A 7,500-nucleotide genomic window follows, 5' to 3' on the forward strand; every position below is an offset into this window, starting at 1 on the left:
CAGACCGGCGGACGGACAGACTGACAAACAGACTGACGAACAGGAAGGGACTGACGGACAGACTGGAGAGATTGGGAGAGAGAGGGGGAAAGGGAGAGAGGGGAAGAGTGAGATACAGAGGGGGAGGGAGGGGAGAAGAGAGAGAGCATAACAACAACAAAGAAAGGGGGTGCGGGGGATCAGACAAAGAGGTTCTACGGAGGGAGGGAGACAGACCGAAAGACAGACAGACACAGAAGACGGACAGAGACAGAATTGGAAACCCCCTCCCCACCCCCACCCCCCACCCCCACCCTCTCCACACCCCGTCACATCATCCAAGATGCCCGGGGACATGAATTAACCGACAAACTTCAAACTGACAGATCTACCCCAAAAAACCTTGACATCTCAATCAAACCACAAACTGTTTCGCTGTGATGCATCCCTCTTGCTATTTCTGTCTCTTTCTCTCTGTCTTAGATTCCGTTTCTCTCTTTCTCCCTCTCTCTTTCTTTCTCTCTTTGTCCCTGTCAGTGTCTCTGTCTCTCTCCCTCTCCCCCTCCTCCCTCTCTCTTTTCTCTGTCTTTGTCTACCCTTCTGTCTGTCTGTTACACACACACACACACGCACACGCACACACACACACACACACACACACACACACACACACACACGCACACACACACTGACACTCACACACTCACTCTGTCTCTTTCTCAGTCCCCTCCCCCCCTCCTCCACACTATCTCACATCCTCCCACTGTCACTCTCCTTTTCTCTCTCCCAGCCGTCCTCTCGCCCTCTCTCTCTCTATCTCACACTCTCACTCACTTCTCTCTCTGTGTCTCTGTCTCTTCTCTGTCTGTCTCTCTGTCTCCCTCTCTCTCTCCCTGCCCCTCACTCCTGTTTTTCTGTCTGTCCGTCAGTCAGTCTGTCAGTGTTAAAAATGATAAAAGGTGGTCAGTCAACACTTGACAAAGAGTCTGAGACTCGAGACGTGGTTTTATCTTCGTGTTAAGGTACCTCTGATTATGACCCCCACCTTTCATCGTTTTTAACTTTGTTTCAAAAGGTTTATCAGTCACCTGTTTTTCTTTCCCCCATCTGTGACTTGTGTCTCGTCTCTGTCTGTCCCCGCCCCTCTCTCTAGAGGTCTGTGGGTGTAGTGTAGTGTTGTCCCCAAACCAGCACTCACCCACAACCAGCATGGGTGGAGCTCAATGAAGGCTCAATGATATATATATTAAAAAAAAAACAAACTTGAACAGATGTACGTGAATGTGTAGGTATGCGAGTATGTAAATAATATATGCATGTGTGTGTTCATGTGCACTTATGTGTATGCAGTAATAATGTTTAACATGACTGTGTAATGGGTGTTTTATATAGTCACGTATAGAAAACTCGAGGAAATGTGTTCATACATAAGATATCATATCCCATGTGTGGGTTGTGTTCTTTTCACATTACGTTAGCAAAGCAAAGTGTCCATAACTCTATGCTGATGCTATTATATGTTATAAAACTGCACTGTTACACATGATGAAAATGTGTCCACCTTGACCAAATTGATAGAACAATATATTATAAGTATAATGACTTATGATGACGATGTTATTGTTAATGTACACTGTATTCATTTTTTTTCTTTCTTTGTTTTTTCCCCTTTCTTTTCCATCTACTCTGAATTGTTATAATGAATTCATGTACAAAATAAAACGGTGGTCGACCCAAGAAAGTCCGGGAAAAAAAAAGCATGGGTGGAGCTGACCCTGACACGTGTTTTGACACCACGCTACCTCCACCTACACCCCCCTCCCTCCTTTCCCTTTTTCTTCTTCTTTTTCTTTTCGACCGTTTGTCATCGCGACAGTTCGTCGATCGGATCACGTCAGTTGGTCGACCTGAACTTGAGGCGTCATATCGTCGACGACGGCATCTATGATATCGTCAGCGGTTGTTTCACCGTGTGCGTGTGTGTGTGTTGGATGAGAGAGAGAGAGAGAGAGAGAGAGAGAGAGAGAGAGAGAGACGGACATATATATATATATATATATATATATATATATATAGAGAGAGAGAGAGAGAGAGAGAGAGAGAGGGACATATATATATATGTATATATATATATAGAGAGAGAGACAGACAGACAGACAGACAGACAGAGAGACTCACAGACACAGACAGACAGACAGAGACAAACTCACAGAGAGAGAGACAGACAGACAAACAGAGACAGACTTACAGAGAGAGAGAGAGACAGACAGACAGACAGAGAGACAGACAGACAGACAGAGACAGAGAGACTCACAGACACAGAGAGACAGACAGACTCACAGATAGACAGACAGAGACAGACTCACAGAGAGAGAGACAGACAGACAAACAAAAAGAAACGGTGGCTTGGTGGTAGTGCACCCGACTAAGAAGCGAGTGTCCACGGGTTTGAATCCCCCAGACAAACCGGAATTTTCACCCCACCCCCTAACCCCTTTCATAAGACCTCGCTTAGTGGTCTGGGTGCTAGTAATTCGGATGAGACACAGTGAAATCTGTTGAGACAACGGGAAAAAAAAAAGAAACAAGAAAAAAAAAGTAAACTCAATTTAATTAATGCTATGCGGAGCCGTCTTCTTCGTTTGATTTAAATTAGAATTAAAACCCTTTCACTGCCAGTCAGTTTAGCCAAGTGCAAAATTCCAGTATGCTATAAAGACGGAAAATATGGTGTCTAAGAATAGCTGGGGATTCCCCCCCCCCCTCAACCCCCCCCCCCTCCCCCCGTCCCCCACCGTCCCTCTGGGATGTGTAGACAACCTCCGAACATTAAGAGCAGTAGGTTCATGAATAACAGATCCATGATCTGGTCACCTGTCAGTGACATGGGTCCTCTACCTAGCTGCTGCATAAATGCGAGTTTGGCAGTGAAAGGTTTTTGAGGCACGTTGGGTTCAGGTGCAGCTCTGGGGTATACCTTCCCCTACTTTTTCTTCCGTTCTCTCTCTCTGTGTCTCTTTCTGTCTGTCTCTGTCTCTGTCTCCTGTCTCTTTTTCTCTCCATCTCTGTGTCTCTCTCAGTCTCTGTCTGTCTGTCTGTCTTTCTCTCCTTTCTCTCTCTCTCTGTCTCTTTCTTTCTCTCTCTTCCGTTCTCTCTTTCTCTCCCTCTCTCTGTTTATTGTTGTCAAGCACTAATGTCACCGTAATTTATCTCTGTACCTGTACAAGACCTTTACGTTTAGAGAAATAGCTGCATCCTAATCCGTTCTAATACTTGTAATAATGCTTAGTTTTTGTTCTTGGTTTGATTGTTGTATGTTTCGCATCTTATGTTGTGTATATTATGCATTGTTCCCACACCCTATACTCTCTCTCTCTCTCTCTCTGTTTCTCACTCCTCTCTCTGTCTTTCTCTGTCTCTTTTTCTCTGTCTCTCTCTCTTTCTCTCTCTGTGTGTCTCTGTCTCTGTCTCTCTCTTTGAGATGTGGTGTAGCGTCTATGGTTCAGTCCGTACGCGTTGACTCCTTGAAACTGAATCAAAAACTGAAGTATTGGAGACTACGGGTTTTATTGTTGTTCCTGTTCGCGATGGATCAATAGACTACTTTGTTCTGCAGCGTCTAATCACGTAGTGTTTTTGTGTTATGTTTTGTTTTGTTTGTTTACTTGCTTTTGTTCAAAACTGGTTGCGGTGAATGTGTGTGTGTGTGTGTGTGTGTGTGTGTGTGTGTGTGTGTGTGTGCGCACGCGCGCGCGTATGTGGGGGTGGGGGTTTGCGTAGGGTTGAGGGAGTTTGGTGTTCAATCACGTAGTGTTTTTGTGTTTTGTTTCGTTTGTTTATTTGTTATTGTTGAAAACTGATTTGATGGTGTGTGTGTGTGTGTGTGTGTGTGTGTGTGTGTGTGTGTGTGTGTGTGTGTGTGTGCGCGCGCGCGCTCACGTGAGTGTCTGTGTGTGCGTGCGCGCACGCGCGTGTGTGTATGTATGTAGAGTTGCCAGTTTGAATTGTATCCGTAAATTTAGTTCCTAGATATCTTAGTTGGCGATTTGTGTTTTTAATCCTGTCTGTCAGTCTGTCTGTCTGCCTCTCTCTGTCTTTTCATTTGTCCGTCAGTCCGTCTCTCTGTGTCTTCTCCCATCTGTCAGGTTTTTTCTCTCTCGCTCTACCCCCCCCCCCCCCCCCCCCCCCCCCCGCTCTTTTTTTTTTCCCCCTTTTTTTCGACCTTTCGTCGTGACGACAATTCGTCGATCACAACGTGATTATCTACCGTGGTTGTTTCTGCTGCGTGGGGCTGTCATTTTCGAGGTGTTGAAGACCTGAAGATTCGGTGGTGTTACATTTTGTGATGGATCAATAGTGGTTGCTGTGTGGGGGTGGGAGGTGGGCGTGGGGGGGGGGGAGGAGAGGGGGGGGGGGGCAGGGAGACGGGGGGACGGTTGGTGGTGGTGGTTGGGGGCGTGGGGGGCTGGGGGGGGGAATGGGGGGTGGACAGTTGGTGGTGGTGGTTGGGGGTGGTGATCGCGGCGGTGGTGGTGTGTGTGTACGCGTATATGCGCGTGCTTGTTTGTGTTGATGTGTGTGCGTTCGTGTGTGTGTGTGTGTGTGTGTGTGTGTGTGCGTGCGCGCGCGCGATTGCGTGTGAATATGAATTCATTGCCCCCAGAGTCATTGAAGTTAATAGGATTGTTTTTCTGTCTGTCTCTGTCTCCCTCTCTGCCTCACACCATCTGTCTTATTTTTCTTCTTCTCGTCATAACTTCTTATTTTGTTGTTGTTTAAATTTCTTTTGTTTGTTCACTTCTCTTTTTCCTTCCTCGGTGTTATTTTCCGCCTTTCTTTCGTTCATTCTTTCTTTTGTTTTCTTCTTCTTGTATTTTGTTTCTTTTCAAGGGCTAGAAGAAGAACAACAACGAAACAAAACAAAACAAAACTATGTACACTCAATTCATTATCCTCGGAAAATAAGCATCATTCTTTCATCCATTCATTCATTCATCCAGCCAGCCAGCCATCAATTCATTCATTCATTCACATATTCATTCACTCACTCACTCACTCACTCACTCACTCACTCACTTATTCATTCATTCATTCATTCATTCACTAACTCACACATTCATTCATTCACTCACACATTCATTCATTCACTCACACATTCATTCACTCACTCACTCACTCAAACATTCATTCACTCACTCACTCACTCACTCACTCACACATTCATTCATTCACACATTCATTCACACATTCACTCACACATTCACTCACTCACTCGCTCGCTCACTCACTCACTCGCTCACTGGCTCACTCACTCACTCAAACATTCATTCATTCACTCACTCACACAATCACTCACACAATCACTCACACATTCACTCACTCACTCACACATTCACTCACACATTCATTCATTCATTCACTCACTCACACATTCACTCACACATTCATTCATTCATTCATTCATTCACACATTCACTCACTCACTCACTCACTCACTCACACATTCATTCACACATTCACTCACACAGCTGTACGTGTTGCCTGAGGAGCGAGGCTGTCTGCCAGGGGAAACAACCCCGTATTTCAAACACAACACAGAAAAAAAAAAAAATCTGTTGGCGACGGAACCATTGATCTGCATCCATTCACACATATCTCAGACAGGATAACACTCACGGAATAGGCAGAGTGTACACCGTCACAATCCTGTCGGACAGTGCTAGAGGACAGAGAGAGAGAGAGAGGGGGGGGGAGAGAGAGAGAGAGAGCGAAAGACAAGGGGAGGGGAGGGATCTCTAGAGGGGTGGAGACACAGGAGAGAGAGAGAGAGAGGAAGAGAGAGAGAGTAGTGGAAGGGAGGGATAGAGAGAGGGGTGGAAGAGATAGTGATGGAGGTGACAGATAGAGGGGTGGAGATAGAGGAGGAAGAGAGAGCGAGTATTGGAGGTGAGAGATAGAGAGAGGGGTGCAGATAGAGGAGGAAGAGAGAGCGAGTATTGGAGGTGAGAGATAGAGAGAGGGGTGCAGATAGAGGAGGAAGAGAGAGCGAGTATTGGAGGTGAGAGATAGAGAGAGGGGTGCAGATAGAGGAGGAAGAGATAGCGAGTATTGGAGGTGAGAGATAGAGAGAGGGGTGCAGATAGAGGAGGAAGAGATAGCGAGTATTGGAGGTGAGAGATAGAGAGAGGGGTGGAGATAGAGGAGGAAGAGATAGCGAGTATTGGAGGTGAGAGATAGAGAGAGGGGTGGAGATAGAGGAGGAAGAGATAGCGAGTATTGGAGGTGAGAGATAGAGAGAGGGATGGAGATAGAGGAGGAAGAGAGAGCGAGTATTGGAGGTGAGAGATAGAGAGAGGGGTGGAGATAGAGGAGGAAGAGATAGCGAGTATTGGAGGTGAGAGATAGAGAGAGGGGTGGAGATAGAGGAGGAAGAGAGAGCGAGTATTGGAGGTGAGAGATAGAGAGAGGGGTGGAGATAGAGGAGGAAGAGATAGCGAGTATTGGAGGTGAGAGATAGAGAGAGGGGTGGAGATAGAGGAGGAAGAGATAGCGAGTATTGGAGGTGAGAGATAGAGAGAGGGGTGGAGATAGAGGAGGAAGAGAGAGCGAGTATTGGAGGTGAGAGATAGAGAGAGGGGTGGAGATAGAGGAGGAAGAGAGAGCGAGTATTGGAGGTGAGAGATAGAGAGAGGGGTGCAGATAGAGGAGGAAGAGAGAGCGAGTATTGGAGGTGAGAGATAGAGGGGTGGAGATAGAGGAGGAAGAGAGAGCGAGTATTGGAGGTGAGAGATGGGTTATAGAGATACAATAAATACCCAGCATGCATGAAAAATGTTAGCAATGGTCAAAGTTATGACCGCTGAACATTAATGGAAGAAGAAGAAGAAGAAGAAGAAGATATAGAGAGAGGTGGAGATAGAGGAGGAAGAGAGAGAGTGTGTTGGGGGTGAGAGATAGAGGAGTGCAGATAGAGAAGAATTGGAGGTGAGGAATAGAGAGAGGGGTGGAGATAGAGGAGAGAGAGAGAGAGAGTAGGGTAGAGGAGGGATAGAGAGAGTGATGGAGATGGAGGAGAGAGGGAGAGAGTAGGAGAGAGGTGGAGATAGAGGAGAGAGAGAGAGAGAGAGAGAGAGAGTAGGGTAGAGGAGGGATAGAAAGAGTGATGGAGATGGAGGAGAGAGGGAGAGAGTAGGAGAGAGGTGGAGAGAGAGGAGAGAGAGAGAGAGAGTAGGGTAGAGGAGGGATAGAGAGAGTGATGGAGATGGAGGAGAGAGGGAGAGAGTAGGAGAGAGGTGGAGATAGAGGAGAGAGAGAGAGAGAGAGAGAGAGAGTAGGGTAGAGGAGGGATAGAGAGAGTGATGGAGATGGAGGAGAGAGGGAGAGAGTAGGAGAGAGGTGGAGATAGAGGAGGAAGAGAGAGGGGGACAGAAAGAATGAAAGAACGAGACCCCTTCCCCTTTCCCTCTCAGGACACACACACACACACACACACACACACACACACACACACAGAAACAACAA

The sequence above is a fragment of the Babylonia areolata genome, chromosome 32, assembly GCF_041734735.1.
Source record: "Babylonia areolata isolate BAREFJ2019XMU chromosome 32, ASM4173473v1, whole genome shotgun sequence".
In the NCBI taxonomy this organism is placed as follows: Eukaryota; Metazoa; Mollusca; class Gastropoda; order Neogastropoda; family Buccinidae; genus Babylonia; species Babylonia areolata.